This window comes from Lycorma delicatula, chromosome 9 (genome assembly GCF_047948215.1).
Source record: "Lycorma delicatula isolate Av1 chromosome 9, ASM4794821v1, whole genome shotgun sequence".
Taxonomy (NCBI): Eukaryota; Metazoa; Arthropoda; class Insecta; order Hemiptera; family Fulgoridae; genus Lycorma; species Lycorma delicatula.
The window spans coordinates 109,367,114-109,385,890 of NC_134463.1; positions in this window are offsets into that span (position 1 = coordinate 109,367,114).

An 18,777-nucleotide genomic window follows, 5' to 3' on the forward strand; every position below is an offset into this window, starting at 1 on the left:
CACCGGATATTGACGTTTTCACACCTAATGAAACCAAAAAACACACAGACTATACGGCCGAAAAAACCGAGGGTGCGCTGTAAGCATATTGCGGACAACCTCATCTGTATACCCTGTTCGTTTATAATAGTGTTGCATTCTTCTGTAGGCCCACATTTCGAATTCATCAATTCTCCTCTGTTCTTCCACCTTGATGGATCAGCTGTTATCGCCTACTCTCTTTTTCTGTTTAGCCTCCACAACCACCGTAAGATATTACTTCAGAGAATGAATGAGGATGATATGTATCAATGCAAATGAAGTATTGCCTTTTACAGTTTCAGGTCGATCATTCCTAACCCACCGGGTTGGTCTAGTAGTGAACACGTCATCCCAAATCAGCTGATTTGGAAGTTGAGAGTTCCACCGTGCAATTCGTAGTTTTATACGCGGCGACTTTTATACAGATTTGAATACTAGATCGTGGATACCGGTATTCTTTGGTGGTTGGGTTTCAATTAACCATCTCAGGAATGGTCGAACTGAGACTGTACAAGACTACACTTCATTTACACTCATACATATCATCCTCATTCAACCTTTGAAGTAAAACCTGAACGGTAATTCCCGGAGGCCAAACTGGAAAAAGAAACAAAGGAAAGATCGACCATTCCTGAGATATGTGGTTAATTGAAATCCAGCTACCAATGTACACCGGTATCCATGATTTAGTACTGAAATTCGTATAAAAGTAACTGCCTGTACTAGGATTTGAACCTTACAAGTTTCGACTTTGAAATCAGCTGATTTGCGATGACGAGTTCACCAGTAGACTAACCCGGTGGGTTCGTAACGCCTACTTGGAAGACTAGTACCTGAAGCATTCTCAGCTTTGTATTCCTCGTGATTGCCCTATCCTTCCAAATAACTGACAACTTTGTAAGCGCCTCCTTCGCCAAGATAATTCTTCTTCGTATTTCGGAGTACGAGCTCCTATCTCCATGGATCTTTAGTGTGTGTGTTTTAGGATTTTTTTGGATCGTAAATTTACGAAACGCTTAACCTGTGTGTGTACAAACTGAAATCGAATTAGGTTAAAAGATTAATTTTCTTTACCTTTTTTTTTCAGATTTGTATTGATAAATTTTAATAATATATGGAAAATAAAGAAAATGATTTTGTAATAAAATAAGATAGATGTGATATTTTTACCGTTTTTACCTGTAGTATTAATTATTGTTATTACATCTGAAAGTGTAACGCGACTAATATGCGTCTATATATTTTTGTTAAAACGATTTACTTAATTGAAAATCTAAGTAGTCCTTTTAGCTACAATTTCATGAAACACTTTTTAAATTAGTTTTTACTGTATTTTTTATAGTAGCTTATAATGTTTCTCGACCCACCCAGAAAAAACATTGTTCCTGAATTACCTGTAACTAAATTAACTTTAAACATGTTTATTGATAACCGATCTTCGTAGTGTAGTGATACAGTTTCTTGTCATTCAAATGGTCGGTTTTTTGGTTCGAATCCTGATCAGCTATAACATTTTTACATTAATTTCTAATTCAATCGTAAAAGAAAAATTAAATTAAATTTCAGGCATATTTATTCATTATAATTTTTCTTATTCTTTTTTTTTTGTTTACTGCATTGAAATTAATATGAGTTTTTTCGTATGTGAATATTTATTTCTTCTTGACTGAATCCATGCGTTATATTTTCCATTTATTTCTAGAACTTCATTATTTCTTTCCATTTGTTTTCCTTATTCTATTTTTTTAATATTATTTTCGCTTTTCTTTATCTTCTATCGCCTTATTCTGAAAGATATAATGTATTTTTCTATGTTTCTTTTAACATTTAATTTGTCTTACTCTCTAATGTAACTAACAATAGTAACATCCTTTTCTCTTCAAATATGTTTTTATGTTTATAAATTAATAGTTAAAGATTTTACTGAAATCGGGATACCTATGGAGGGTTTAGATTTTTTCTTGAAATAATATAACAGCTGAAAAGGAAACTTTTTAAACAAAATTTAACGTTTTTTCTAAGATTAATGGAAAATTACTGATTTTAATATAGATATCTTTTTTTACTATGGTGTGAATACATTTTCTTATATAGCTTAGAGTTTTGTTGTTAAACAACAAAACTATATATCAAAATCAGTTGATTTTTGAAGTTGAGAGTTCTAAGGTTCAAGTCCTTGTAAAAGCAGTTGCTTTTATATGGATTTTAAAGCTAGACTGTGGATACCGGTGTTCATTAGTGGTTGGGTTTCAATCAACCACACGACTCAGGAGTGGTCGACCTGAGTCAGTTTCTGACTACATGTTTACTAGTACATTTACACTTACATTGCGTTACATCTGCTGCTACGTCCGGCCTGCCAAGCCGATAGCAATAATTGCATTTTACCACAAGCACACGCGCGACCGTTCAGTGTGAGAGAGAGGTCGAGAGAGAGAGAGAGCGGCAGTAAATGAAAAACTGGAGAAAAAGTGTGTCTGTTAAGAAATTTATTTTAGAAATTAAGTTTAAAAATCCAGCAAATTGCAACGAAATCGAATAGAATTTAAGGTAATTTGAATGAATTTAAGATATAACTGCAATATTAAGTAGGAGTATGTAAAACAAATTTATTACCGAAAATATCCATAAAAGTGAGTATTTCATAAAATTATCCATTTTTAAATGACAAAACAAATCAAATTTATTAAATAAATTTTTTTTAAATTCTAATAGTTACGCTATAAGTGGCTTTTGTCGCCATCCTAGTAATAAATGGTTACGCATTGATTATTTCATATAGAAGTTATGTTTTAAAACTCGGAATTTAATGAGATTCGTTACTCATTTAAAAAGAAAATAACAATTCTCTATGCCGATTCTCATAACACATCAAAGAAAATTTATTGAAATTTTATTTCAGTAAAAGATAAGAAGTTAATAATTAACACTTAAATATAATTTAAAAACCTTAAAGAACAACGTAATAATTTAATTGTATATATTTTTTTATTACAAAAAAAAATGTGGTTTTCTATATAGTTTATTATAAATTTATATATTCTTTCGACAAATATGTTGATGTAATTCTGAACTTGTTTTTGAAACGTCATGTTTTTACGATGTCAATTTTTTTTTTTTTTTTACTTTTATAGTATACATATTTGAGTACAGGTTTCTTTATACAAATATTATTTTTTAATAATATTGCTTTGAATTTGGTTTTAAAGAGAACGTTTATTATACAGAATTTAAAAAAAAATACATACATCTGTAGTCTGTTTCACAAACCACACTAAAATATTATTTTCTGCGTGAAACTTCTGAGTTTCACAATATGTTACTTATACACACAGTTTAATATTTTTTGTTATTCTTAGTGACAGGTGATTTTTTTTTTTAGTATGTTTTTCATTTTCCCTCATGTTATATTATTATAATTCATCTTTTATAAAAAATAAATAAATATGCTTGTTATGATTTGCTGTTTTGTATTTAACTTAGATAGTTAACCGAGACAATTACGGGATGACAAGAAAAAAATTGTTAATGATATATTTTTGCATTCAAAATTAAAAAAATAAAATCTAAATTAGTAGATCTAATTATAAAAGATTATATTTTTTACTAACATATATATATATCATCTGGCAGCAACGATGGGAGGTGAGCCAGGTAGGACGGTGGACTATGCGTCTAATTCCGGACGTGAGTGCTTGGGTGGGACGTAAGCATGGTGAAATTGGATACTGCCTCACTCAACTACTTTCGGGCCATGGGAACTTTGATAGCTATCTGCATAGCTTAAAGAGGAGGAGAACGGCGGGTTGCAGGTACTGTGCGAAGGCTGACAAAGCCGAACGCACCTGGTTCAATTGTGTCAGGTGGGAGAACGAGAGACGTCAGATTCCGGTGGCCTTAACACCAGATAACGTCGTCAGACACATGCTCCTGAGTGAGAATGGATGGAAGGAGGTAGAGAGAGTGGCTCGTTTCGTACTAACAGCGAAGAGGCAGGAGGAACCCCCTTGACGTGCACACGGCCCTCGATGTCAAAAGAAGCGACGAAATGTGTTTTATTTTTGTAGTTGTTAATGTACTTTTCTAGGTTAGGAATTTATGATTGTATTATATGTCTTTGCTCATGTTGTTGTTGGATTATGCTGCCGGATATACCGATGGACATGGAGTGGGGGGAGTGCGGTGCTCTATCGCTGACGCCGAGGGAGACATGGCGCAACAAGCAATGCGGGGTCATGGGAATGCGTGGGGGATCGAGGACAGATACAAGTCCATCTTGATGCGTGTAGGGGCCAGGGAGGCAGCCTCTATGCCTAGGGTGTTCGGGCCAACTCACGCGCAAGAGTGGGTGGGTCGGAGCTCCCCGATGATGGCATGGGGGATCCTCGAGGTGTGCATGGAGGGACGCGTAACTGTGAAGGGCAAACGAAATGTGTGTCTTGATCAGGTACAATAGGGACTGGAAGGGTGCTCTCCTGCGGAGAAAAATTCTGATCACCGGAATAGGTGATTAGTATGTTTTTGAGGAGGCACGAGAAACCCCGATGGGATGTCCGAGTTAGGGAGGGCAGACTGCGCTGCCATGAAACCCTGAGGCGACTGTGTTAAGCTTTTTAGCGTGGGCTGGTCGTCTTGGGAAAGTTTAAAAAAACAAAAAAAAAAACAAAAAACATATATATATATATATATATATTTATTTTTTCCCCCTTCTCTTCCCTGGGTCGGATCTTTGCAATTAAGTATAACACAGCCCAGGGAAATGTCCATATACTCAAACAGACCTCCCTGCCTACCGGCTATATCCGGCATGACAGGTCGGCCCGGATCTTTCCTCCGTGCCAGCCTCTAAACTCCCAGCGTAGGGTAACTAGGCCCGACTATGTCATTCCTGGGTCCCACTACAGAAGCCGAGACTCGTTCTTTACGCTAGTGCCTCTAACGGGGGACACCCCGGAAGGGATAGCTCCTCCGGCACTCGGTCTTTTTCAGCGCGGGGATGTATGAGCTCCCCGTGCCTCATCATCAACACCCACCCGCATAAGGACGGACGAATGGTGGCTCTGCAGGTTGCTGTCACTCACTTCGTCGCTCCCCTCCGCTTCGTAGTAGCAACTCTCAGAGATCCTCATCGTGACGACACACACCTCTCAGTCTGGTGGTCATTCATGCCACATATCGCGCACGCCGCAGATGCTGTACAACCCACCCGTTAATTATATTATTACTTAATGAAATGCACACCTTCTTTCGCAGTTTTATTTTTTTTTATGGTTAAATATCTAACGTAAAGCATCAATCGAAATTGTTATTTTTGAAGGTAATGATGCATATTTTATAAACTGTTTCCATCCAAATAACACCTCATTTTGAAAAAAATATTAGTAAAATAAAAGCTTTTATTATGATGATATATATATATAATTAAGGTTCTAGCTGAGAGGGGTTAGAAAACAGGTTGCAGAGAAAACAGTGTTGGGGATGTAGAGTATAACAAATAATTAACTAGGAAATAAAATTTGTAAGAACATAAATTTTTTAGTCATTGAAATGCTTAAAATGCTAACCAAAATTGTGCATTGTACTTATTATGTGATTTATTTAAATTAATTTATTTAGGTTAATATAACAAAACGGTCCGGGAATAAAACAGCATTAGGTTCGAAAAATTTCCGGTCCTTTAAAAAACCGGTTAGAGAAAAATTTCGCTTTAATTTCTGCTTAAGCAGAAAAATGAAACTATTGAAATTCTTAGAAGAAAAATTATGAACAAATTTGATGTTTTATACATACTTTTGTCTAGGAAAATAAATAAAAAATTTGGTTTCTAGAATTTTATCTTCAGCAGTTCTTAAGAAATTATTTTAAAATAAAAAAATTTGGAAAAAAATACATACTCTTTTAGATTTGACGTGTATTTACCCTATTAAACTGCTAATAAAAGTTAAAAAAACATTTTTTAACAAACTTTGTAGAAAATTTAATTGTTTTTTTCTTTTTAATTGATGTGAATAAAATTAAATGAAAACAAATAATAATTTAAGCAATTCGGATTTATTTAAAAACAGAACATACCAATACGAAGCTGAAAATCTCTATTATAAGTTTTTTGATATTTTCAGATTAATTTGTTTAATGATCTGAATCCGTATTAAGTAAAAATGGTGTAGAACGGATATAAAAATTTAGCTAAGAAAAATAAATATATCAATTGAATTATTATCAACAGAGATATTTATAAAAAGAAATGTAAAAATAAAAATCATACACTATTAGGATGTCGACTTCAAGAGGTTTTGCTTTTGTAAACTATGAAAAGATGTTTAAAGTTATGATGGAAGAAAAAAATTAGACTGATGAAATAGAAAATTGAGATTTTACGATATTATAAATGCGTTTTTTGAGATTAAATAAAAAAACTAGAAAAAATCAAACAGCTACAAAAATTCATACTAACAGATAACTGTATGGAGAGGTAAAACAAATTGTCGTTTCTTTATATTTAGATGCCGTTAGTTCATTAATGGGAATTGTAAACTTATCTAGTACAAAAACATTACGAGTAAAGTTGCAGAATGCATTAATGACAGCCTTTATGAACCCAGTCACACAGTATACTGATATCAATTTCCACTTTGCAGAGGCATAATTTAGTTAAGTTCATATCGTATATCAAATGAATTTTAGAGTACAGTCTATTTTAATGTTAGGTTCTACTTAACACAATAGAGTTGCCGCCTTTTGTTCTCTATAAATCCGGTGAAGGTTCGCTCTATGGTTCTAAATATATATATATATGTATTGCATATATGCTTACAAGTGAACATAATTTAAAATACGGGCATTTTTCTTTTTTTTAAATTAGATTTAACTGGTTTAATTGTGCTCATCCGTTTGGCATTGTGCTTTAGTTTTAATCTTACAATATGTAATAGTTGTATTCACTCAAATTATCAACATAACGTGTACTACAAATTATAAAATAAAGATTTCTATAAAAGATTATTTACATTTTTTAACTTAAAATCTAAATTTCGTAATAATAGGGTGTTTCGATATTAAAGCTGTCTTATTCATAGAATTGTGGAAAAAGTGCAAATGAAAAATTACTGAAGAAATAAATGAAAATTATTTTTTGATTTTTGTTATAATGACACAGCAACTTTACAATCTGTTCAGCAAAATAATTGAACAATAAGTAAATAAGATCCATTTGAACTAACATTAAGTAGTCACAGACCAAACGGGTTGTGACTTAATAATGAAATAGATCACTCAGTACGGCCAGACCAAAAAGTCACCTAATTGAAACGATAAGGTATACCAAGAATGTTCCTTAGCAATTTAGAAAAATCATTGATCGTGCTATCCAATAAATTGACCGCCAAATAATTCGGGTGCCGATCCAAACGATTTTGATACCGTAAATGGACCAAAGAGATTTCCTGCCAAACGGTTCGCAACTTAAGATTATTATTCATAAGGCTATTGCTGATGTTTCAGGGTATGTTTAGCATTTTTCGGAATGCTTTTATCTGGTAACGTTCAAATATGTCAATGTTGGAGTTTCATGCTGTACCCCATAATTCAAGCCCGTAATTCCGAACAGGCTTCAAAACTGAAAATAATAATTTTATTTTACACTATTATCTACAATCTACAATTGTTCTCTCGGAAAACGGATAAATTTGTTGAATATCTACAGTTAACTTGAAGTAGATTAAGCTCCACAGCAATTTTACTTCATTATATTCTGGTTGACACACTGTAACAGCTGCTGATAAATGATTATGAAATAACTTCTTTTTTTACGTGTGAAAAACTTTTATGACTGAGCAGGAATCGTACCCCGAACCTCCGGATTAAATATAGAGATGTTACCACTCCGTCAGTCTTAAATAAAACACTAAAAAATAAATTTTATCAAATTCTTTTAGCTCAAAACTTTCTTTTTTGCGGTATGGAACCATTAACTGGGGAATACTCTAAGGCATGTTTGAAACTAGCTGTGAAAAATATTAAATGGTCTTCACTTTGGTTAGGGTTGCCATAATCCAAAGAATTTTTTTATCAATAATTTTTTTCCAGTGCCATTCAAAATGGTGTGTCACAATACAATCTTTTTTATTTAAAAATGTTGAGTTGTTCCTCTATGCATGTTTAGGGTGAGGCACCCAGAGAATAATAGCATCATATAATAATCATCATCAATAATAACATCACATAGAGAATAATAGATGTTTTGAGATTTGCTAAATTTTATGTTTCTCTGTTTAATTGTTGAAAAGTAATTTAAGGATCCCCATATTTCATTAGCTTCTATTAAAACTCTTGCTGTTTCAGGCAATCTAAAAAGAAGTGTAATTTTAGCTTAAAAATATCCAAATTATTTAAACACTCAATTCAATCTGCCTATTACGATTGAGTGTACGCCTCTTTTTTCCGAATACCTTGAAACACGTTAGATCATTTATTTATTTGCGGTTTTTTGTTTTTTTTTTTTGTTTTTCTATCTGCCCTTCATCTTTTCTCTTTCTCTTCATTATTTATATCTCTTTCCATCGTTCTTCAGAAAATTCAGCTTTGTTGTTCTTACGTTTTGACGCTTCTTGGATCTTTTATTTTTGTATTTTAATATTCTCTTTAAAATTTCACTTTTTCTTATAATTTCTTCAGTTCTTTTAGGTCTTCTTGACCTAAAGTACGTCTCTTATATAAGTTGAACGGACTACATTTATCTCAAGAAACATAAAAATAACATGAAGCTTGGGCTAATTAAAATATTTTCTTCCCCATGCGGAAAATTTAAAGGAGGAGATAACGGTTTGTTGTTCTTGTGTTGATAAACTTTTAATAATATAAAATTTTTATTAAGTATGCTTCCATTTGTTCTTGAGCTAACTATTGCTAACTAAACACAAGAAAAAACTGTTTTTCTACCGCAAAATGTAATATAATATATTTTCTATGTCGCTATGAAAATAGTTATAAAGAAGTATAGAACAATTTTAGTCAATCGTAGAAATTTATTTCAATATCCATTTAGCATAGTCTTTATTTGTATAACATTCCCTTTAAATTAATATTAAAATCCCTTTTAAATTTTTATTCTCAATTATTAATATTTTAATTTCCATGTAGTGTCTTAAATGGCTATTAATCTAGTTTGCAGCTGTTTCAATAGGCTCTGCAAAAAAAAAATCTGCTCTGCAAAAAAAAAAAATTAATATTCAACGTTCAATTTTTTATGGTATATTCAGGACATATGAAATGAAAGTGAATTAATATATCGAGTCAGTGTTTACATAGTCAGATTAGAGAAACTCTACCGATCAATTCTTAAAAAGGGGGATTTAATCGTAGAAATATCTAACCAATATTGTAGTATAACTTTAACTTGTACGAAATACAAAGAAGTAAAAATTGAGGTTCATGTTCAATTGAGGTTCAACGGAAATATCCACTTTGACCATCCCTGAATCCATTTTGACTAGTTTCGGCTGAAGTCTGTACGTAAGTATGTATCTCGTATAACTAAAAAACGATTAGCCGTAGAATGTTGAAATTTTGGATTTAGACTGCTGTAACTGTAACATCTAGTTATGCACATCCAGGTTTGGTTTTAATTGACTGGACCAAAAGTGTCCAAAAAAGCCCAAAATTCAAAAAAACTTTGATTTGAACTTTTTATTAACTGCAGTAATAAGCCCTTATTGCGAGCTTTTCAACGATATATCATATATAGTATTTACATTCATTGGTTCAGTGGGCTAGAGTTATAGCCAAATAAAACTTTAATTAATGAAGTACTTGGATTTCATAAGGGGAAGGCATTTCAATCGGTTCGAATGGGACTTCAGTTCCTTTTTTTAATTTTTTTTTAAATTTAAATATATTGTGTATTAATAATTATTAACTTCAGATTGTAAAAAACAATTACAATAAATAATAATTCAGTAATAACAAAAAATAAAATAAAAAATATAAATATTTAAAAATATATGTGTAATTTAATAGGCGTACAAGGAAGTCATGTGGTGTCCCTATCAGATTTTTGTATTTTTACCATTAGTAATATAATCATTTTTTATGCATTAATTCCTTTTATTTTTAGATACGATCATACTACAGGATTCCCATCCTCAAATCATCAAAATAAAACTTCCTTGAAAATGATCAGTCAGGTTTTCTGTCCTTTGAAACCTGAGTACTCTGCTGTGTATAAATCTCAATTTTTACTTTTCTGGCATCGAAGATAGACCTACGGTGCCAGGAAACTTCTTTCCTTAGGGAAAGGATGGTAATCAGTTAAAAAATAGGGTATGGGTTTTAGAATTTCTCGACGTTTTATGATTCAGAGAACAAAAAAAAAAGTAATGAAGGGTAATGTTCGTATGTATATGTACCAAATTTTTTGGGGTGTTTGAAGATGAATAAATTTTGACTGGATTAACCAATTTTGATAAAGGTTTGTGTATATGTAGCAATTTTTTGGTAAAGTTTATGGGTTAATATCTCCAGTGGGTGGAGTAGATAGTTTTTTAGAGGTAAATTATCTAAAAATTTAGCAAACATAACCCCACTTTATAATAAACTCTCGGTACATATATGCATATTGTAAATTTAAAAATATTATTTTATCATTTTGATAAACAAATTTATCCTAAAATGCCCTTCCCCAAAAATCTAAAAAAGCTAAAACTATGTTCCTAAACATAGTAGTGAAATTGACCCAAAAAAATACTTTTGGGACAATATTGGAGTGGTGGAGTCAATGTTTAAAAGTATCGAATTCTTGAATTAAAAGTTTATTTTTGATCTATTTAAATTTTCAAATTTCATGATAACGTATCCCCACCTAAAAAAAAAATCTTGGTATAATTTTATTGATTGTACATTTTTCTGTGGACTTTTTTAGTTTCCTTCATTTAACGTAGTAAACGTACAAAAAAAAAATTGGAAGGTGATTTTGGAGGTTGGGGAAAAGAAAAGAATAAAAACATTCCGTTTCTGAAATGAAAACTTCTTTAGGCTTGTTGTGTCAGAATTTTTTGTACATTTGAATTACCTGGGAACATGGGGAAAAAATCGCTGACTCGTAATCAAAATTTGTAACTAACGCAAGACGCTAAGCTTATATATATATATGAAAGAGAAAAAGGCATAGAGCGAGAATATATATACGCATATATAAGTGTGTAGTAATTATATGTAGTAGTAGTGGATGGGAGGTGGGAGAAAAAACTGCCGGTGATTCACAATAATTCTCCCTCTCTATCGCTCATAATAATAAAAAACAATAATTGTTTAAATTCAATATAAGTGTAACATATTTTAATATTTATTGTGTTTGTATAATATATGTGAAGATTTTCAATACCTAATTTATATGCATTAAAAAATCATTAACCTTGAAAATATTGTCGGTAAAGATCGCTGTTTATTGTTAAAAAATTACTTTATATGAAATATTTTGTCCTGCAATTCTGTGGGGGCGAATTTCGCTCGCGCTAGTATTTTGAGAACAGTCGCGGTCCCATGCGTCTAGCGAGACGCATGGGACTAGGATCTATCGTTCTGGGTGATAGCACTCCTTTACATTAAGCCTTCCAAAATCGAGGTAAAAATACCCTTGGAGCACCGTTTTCGAGACACGCCCTTTTTTTATTTAATGAAAGATATGTCTGAGAAATCCCGTTTTACGTAAAACATAAATAGAATAACATCAGCTGTTAATAATTAGTTATCACAACTATAAAAAATCCGCAACACCCGCTTTCGCTGAAAGTAATGATCACTGATTGTTGTCGAACATCATTATAAATGTACAGCGTTAACTGAGTAGCTGTTAGATTATAAAAACCAACAATAATTTTGAAGTTTGAATCGTAAATAATGATCATTGCGTATATTAAATAATGATCAATGATATACATACATATCGCTGAAAGAAATGATAACCTAAATCGTCATCATAAATTTAAAATTAATCACGCTCTTTGCAGTTAAAACATATATTTTACTATGAATTTTTCAGTATAAACTGTTTCAACACGTGAACACACATTCATCATTGAAAGTAGCCGTTCTTTAATGTATTATAATAAACCCGTGAAAAGAGAGGTGGAGATTCAATAGCCAGTTTCTTAGTTAGTTCGTTGTTGTAATTTTGGGGGCATCTCAAACCCCGGTGTTTACTACGTATAATGCAATAAATCAACTCTTTCCCTGAAAATTTAACTACAAACAGGGGATAATCTTGGAAAACACACGTTCAAATTGTGCGTCAAATTGGTTCTAGTCGTCAAAGGTTAAAGTGGCTACTGAATGTAAACATTATATGCTACTTGTAATATATATTAATTCGAAACGATTGCGATCCCATACAAATTTTAACTTCGGCCGTGCGGTCTTAAGCACACCTATTTAGAGATTTTTTAAGTTATTTTTGGTTTATTTAAATTTATAATGAGAATTTCACAATAAACTTCATCGTAAATTTCGCCCATCCCCCAAAAAAAAAACTTAGGTAACTTTTTTCATGTACTATCTTTATTTTTTCACTATATAAAAAAAAAACAACTAATGTCTGAAAATTGTTAGAACTTTCGGCTTTTTTTAAGATCTTGTTTTAAAATATTTTTCGTGTAATCAATCTGTATCTATGCTGTTTGGAAATTACATCTAAAATTTAATTACATTTTAGTTTGAGCAAATTTCCAATGCTTTTATGAAATTTGAAGACTGAAAATTAAATAATTTATTTGCTATGATTAATAAAACTTATTCCTTGTTTATCTTCGACAGTCATCTTTCTATTAATAAACTCTAAAAAGTGGTACTTCTTCTATTTCGGTCAACTTTTTAGATTACCGTAGACTATTAATGAAAATACATCTATTGAAACGAAATCATAAAGTTTAAATTATTATTATTTATTATGAAATTGTATGAATAAAAATATTAACAAAAAAATATTAAATTAATAAAAATATTAATATTAATATTTTTAATATTAAAATATTAAAAATATTATTGTATATATTAAAAATATTAATATTGAATATTTTTTTTTTTAATATAATTCGTTTACGTCAAAAATTAATTTAAGTATCAGGAAAAGATTTTTGAAAGTAGCATCGCTTTAAATGGAAGTGAAACTTGGACGATCGGAGTGCCTGAGAAGAAAAGATTATCTTTTGAAATGTGGTGTTACAGAAGAATGTTAAAAATCAGATGACTGGATAAAGTGACACATGAAGAGGTGTTGTGGTAAATCGATGAAGAGAGAAGCATTTGGAAAAGTATAATTAAAAGAAGAGACAGACTAATAGGCCACATATTAAGGCAGACTGGAATAGTCGCTTTAATATTGGAGGGGCAGGTAGAAGGAAAAAATTGTGCAAGCAGGCAAAGTTTGGAATTTGTTTAAAACAATTGTTAGGGATGAAGGAGTATATTTCGTTTCATTTCGGTATACCGAAATGAAACGAAATGACTAGCACTAGATAAGGAATCTTGGAGAGCTGAATTTAACCAGTCAATGATTGAAGACAAAAAAATAAATAAAAAATAATAAAGGATTTAATTTTTCTTTTTAACGTCGTTAAGTGAAGATGTTAGAGCACGTACTCAAGTACTTTCAGTCCAAAAAAAAATTATACGTTCATTTTCTCATTACACATAGTTCATCATGTTCGCTGGAGTTCTCCTGCATCACTTGAATTCCTTTTCATAAGTTTATGAAGATATATCTTTCCCAGTTTAGGTTTTTTTGCAAGCTAGATTTTATACAGACAAGGTTTTTTTAGGCCTATATATATATATATATATATATATATATATATATATATATATATACACACACAATTTTTTTTTGAGAAGATCTAAGGATCTGGGATTGGGTTGCGTTTACGAAGGAAAAATTAACCATAAAACACATCATCATTCAGTTGGCGATCCAAAGTTGTTTACATTTTATTAACACCACACAGTTTTACGTTCAAACAAACAATATTAATAAAAAATTCAAAATTACAATCCAATTTAAATTCATGTGAAGGCAGTTTAATCGTTAAAAATAATATTAAAGAAAGGCCGTTTTACCAGTCAATGACAAAAAGAGATAGTCCACAAAAAAAAATTTATAAAAAGTTAAGAGATAATAACACTATAAACAATTTAACATCATTATAGATGAGAATTATTTTCGATAAACAATATAAGAGCTACAACTGAAGGTAAAAAACATGTTCTTTGAAAAACAATCCACGTAACCATGTTAATACAATAAATAAACATTAAAATTTCCAATTTCGTTTTTATATTTTTCTCAAACAAAACATCAGCTGATACTAGTCACTAAAAACAAAGATTTAATAGCTCTTGATTTTCAAACCAAAAACTGAACAATATATATATTATAAGGATAATATATATAATATAATAATTATATATATATATATATATATATATATATATATATATATAATTATAATATATATATAAGTAATAAGGATTCCAATTTTAAATTGGTTCAGCTGTTAAAGAAGAAAAGAAAAAACATATGTACATACAGACAGATTGGCTATAATTTTAACAATAAAACTATTGCACCTGATATTAATATAAGGAATGGATTTATTACTGATTAGTAATACATGTTACGACAAATACTTAAATAGAAAATAATAATGAAAAGGCTCAGGAACATTTGAATTTCCTGTCCTTTTAACCTCACTGAGTCACTGTTATACAACAACTAACCAGTCACACAACAATATAGTTTGTTGTCACTAAATTTCACTTCCACACCATCACAACTGACTGAATTAAATGAATTTTTATTTTTAACATGCCCCCCACGATGGAAACTTAAGTTTTCAACCAAATTAACATAATTATTTTGATTAGATATAGTTTCAAATGAACTTGAATTTGAAACTATTCTAATCCTGTATATTGGTGTAGATGTATTGCAATGTAAAAAATTCTGGTTAGACTGACTTTCCATATTTCTTAATACTTTATATTTTGTAGCAGTTAATAATACAATTCTGTTTCAAAACATTTTCTTACAAATTATGATTACCTTCATTACTATTAACAGTATTCTAGTGTATTTGAGTCAATTTTTGTTGTAATTGTGTTTGTGGCTGCCACTGTACTGCTGTTATGTTTGTAAATGTGAACCCTGAAGCCACAAATTTGGTATTCTACATTCGGTTGTAACATTTCTGTTTGTTTATTCCTTTTTTTTAGCCGCGATAACAAAGATTTACTGCTTAAAAAGTATTCGGGTATTTTGATAAGACATATGTTTTTGCGCACGCACCCACGCACAAACACAGTCACATTGTTTTTTGTCTTCAGTCATTTGACTGGTTTGATGCAGCTCTCCAAGATTCCCTATCTAGTGCTAGTCGTTTCATTTCAGTATACTCTGTACATCCTACATCCCTAACAATTTGTTTTACATATTCCAAACGTGGCCTGCCTACACAATTTTTCCCTTCTACCTGTCCTTCCAATATTAAAGCGACTATTCCAGGATGCCTTAGTATGTGGCCTTAAGTCTGTCTCTTCTTTTAACTATATTTTTCCAAATGCTTCTCTCTTCATCGATTTACCACAACACCTCTTCATGTGTCACTTTATCCAGTAATAAAGTGTCACTTTACATATATATATATATATATATATATATAAACTTTCTAAACATGTATCTAATTACTAATGAAACTGCTATATACAATGGTCTGACCATTATTGGTTACTTAGATTAAATATTGTTCTTTAACATCATTAACTGCTAGTTCCATGTAAAGATTAAAAAGTAACGGTGATAGGGAACATCCTTGTCGGACTCCCTTTCTTATTACGGCTTCTTTCTTATGTTCTTCAATTGTTACTGTTGCTGTTTGGTTCCTGTACATGTTAGCAATTATTCTTCTATCTCTGTATTTGAACCCTAATTTTTTTAAACTTTTAATTAAACTAACTTTTAATTAAACTAATTATGGTTATTATAAACGGAAGTTTTTTTGTCACCGTAGGCTTATACTCTCTAGTTGAAAAACTTATGAGCATTTTTTGCAAAAATTCAGGCATTATAATTACAAAAAACGCTCAAATCGAATGAAAAACGGTTCTCTCAATAAATGTTTAAAATTTACTGATAATATTTCAATTTACATATTTATAGTTTTTCTTTTTTTGGGTTTCGAAATAGTAATTATAATCGTAGATAAATTTATTAGCTGTCAATTTTCTATTTATTTACAAAATATAAAAATTATTTGAGAACTTGATGATACGTTTTATAATAACGTAAAAAACGTTTTTTTTTTTTTAAATAAAGACATAAAATTTATGTAACAATATAAAAAAAGTTTTCATTTTCTCTTTTTTTATTGTTATGTTTTAAATTAAAACTTTCTGTTGAAAAATAAAAGAAAAATTTCTGTAATTTGTTTTGTGTGACGCATCCCTGACGTTGTCAGGTTATTAAATAAATCATTTCGTATAGTAATATATTGAAAAACTGAATTTCATGCCAGTTATACATTCGATTGATGTGTATATTATATTTTTGGCTGTGTGTGAGCGTGTTTGAATCAGTTCGAATTTGTATTTGTATATACGAATTGGTATTTATGTAGAAGATTTATATGAATTTTTCATTATTTAGATTTTTGATTGGATTTTTTTGGCTTTTTTCTTCTTTTTTTTTAATTGGATATTTCGTCTGTAGATTAACTAGAATATTTTCTATTTTAAAATTGCAATCATCTGTGATTTGTTACTTTCCAAAGTGATAATCAGTCTTGCTTAATTGAAAAATGTGTTTGACGTGTGAAGATACATTTATTCAACGCTATTTTAAATTTACATAGTAAATTTTGTAAAATATTACATTTTATTTTGTAATTTTATTTTTCCGGTTTAATATGAAAGAATAATGTTAGAAAAAGTATTGTAGTCATTCAGAAAATTAACCTCCTCCAAATATTTGTATTTCTCATTGTTTGTTAGTTCTCTAAGTTCAATAAAAGTGCTAAAATATGGTTATAAAATTTAATATACTCGTATATGCATCAGTGAGTGTATCGTTCTCTGATTTTCTTTAAAAATTAAGAAGATTTTAAATACAATTATGATATTTGGTGAGTTATCCTATATTATGGAAATTGTTTCTTTTGTATGAGGTGTGCTTTTTAAGTAAATACGGTTTTTATTTATGTTCGCTGCAGCGCGGTTTTCACCGTTTCGCACACGTGCACTGAGTCTTTGTTTACAGCTTCCTGTGACAGTCGAAAGTTCCAGCGTTCAAGACCTAGTAAAGTTTCCTGTGACAGTGCAGATAGTGCAGTCAATTGTAAAATACTTTCTGTAATTCGTTTCTTAAAGGCGAGAGGTACAAAACCAGCTGAAATTCATTGATAGATTATTGAAGTGTACGGGGATAAGGCTGTGTACGATGGAATGGTGAGAAAATGGGTTGGACATTTAAAGGAGTGGTCGGCCTGAGTCTGTTCAAGACTACACATTTTCTGATACATTTACAGTTACATACCAGACTGCGAACAGATGCTTGGCATCTCTGCAGAGTACTGTTGACATCATGTCAATGTGCTGTTGCTATGTAACTTGGTATTACATAACTAAATAAAGAGAGCCGTACAAACTTTACAAGTTGTGGCACGGGTTGGGCGACCGTCTGTCTTGTTGATGACCTTGTGCAAAGGGTAATTGGAAAATGTCGTGAGAGTTGACAGTTTACGAATTCATCATTATATAATGGATTTCCTTTAATTTCACCAAAATTTTCTTTATTTAATTCTACTGGTACGCAAAAATTATCGAAAGTTGCGCTCCTGTTGGATACCATAAATCCTGAATCAGTTACATAAAAACAAACGTTTAGCCAGTGCTTTGAAATTCCTCACGAGATACAGCAATGAAGCCGATCCGTTTTTAAGCCAAATTGTTACTGGTGATACATAGATGTTTTACATTACATCCGAATCAAAAGAACAGTCCGTGTAATGGAGACATTCACTCCTCCCAAGAAATAATGTCATCCCGGAAAATCACATGTACTGTACTTTGGAATTGACAGGGGCCGTTGCTTGTTGATTTTTTGTCTTGGAACAAATTAATCAACTTGAAAAAATTGATCACTCACCGTATAGTCTTGACTGTCAGTGTTTAACAATGTTTAAGAGTTCCATATAATAACAAAAAATAAAAAATAAAAAATTGTTACAAAACTCTTACCGGATTTCATTTATACGTAATAAATATTACATTTACTGAAATAATACAATTCTTATGATTAATCGTTGTTTAAATACATGAAATCAAGCCGGTAAGAGTTTTGTAACAATATTTTATTATTATTTTTTTTTTTTTTGCTTATTGTATGGAACGCTTAAACATTGTTTATTATTTATTATTGTATATTTATTGTCTATTACATATATTTAACGTGTATGTTTCTTAAAAAAATTCTAAATTAATAACAGATTTTGATAATAGAATTGTAGTGTCTTACCTTTTTGATATCAGTATCGTTTTGTTAAAAACAGTTCTATTTATATTACAGAAAGTTTTGTTTTTTGAGCGGAAGAAATGATATCTGCGAGACCCTTACCGCATGATTTAAAATTTCACTGTATTATTTTTGGATAATATCTATAATATTAATATCTGAAATTATTTTCGTTTGGAATTTTTTGTTTTAAATTAAGTTTTATG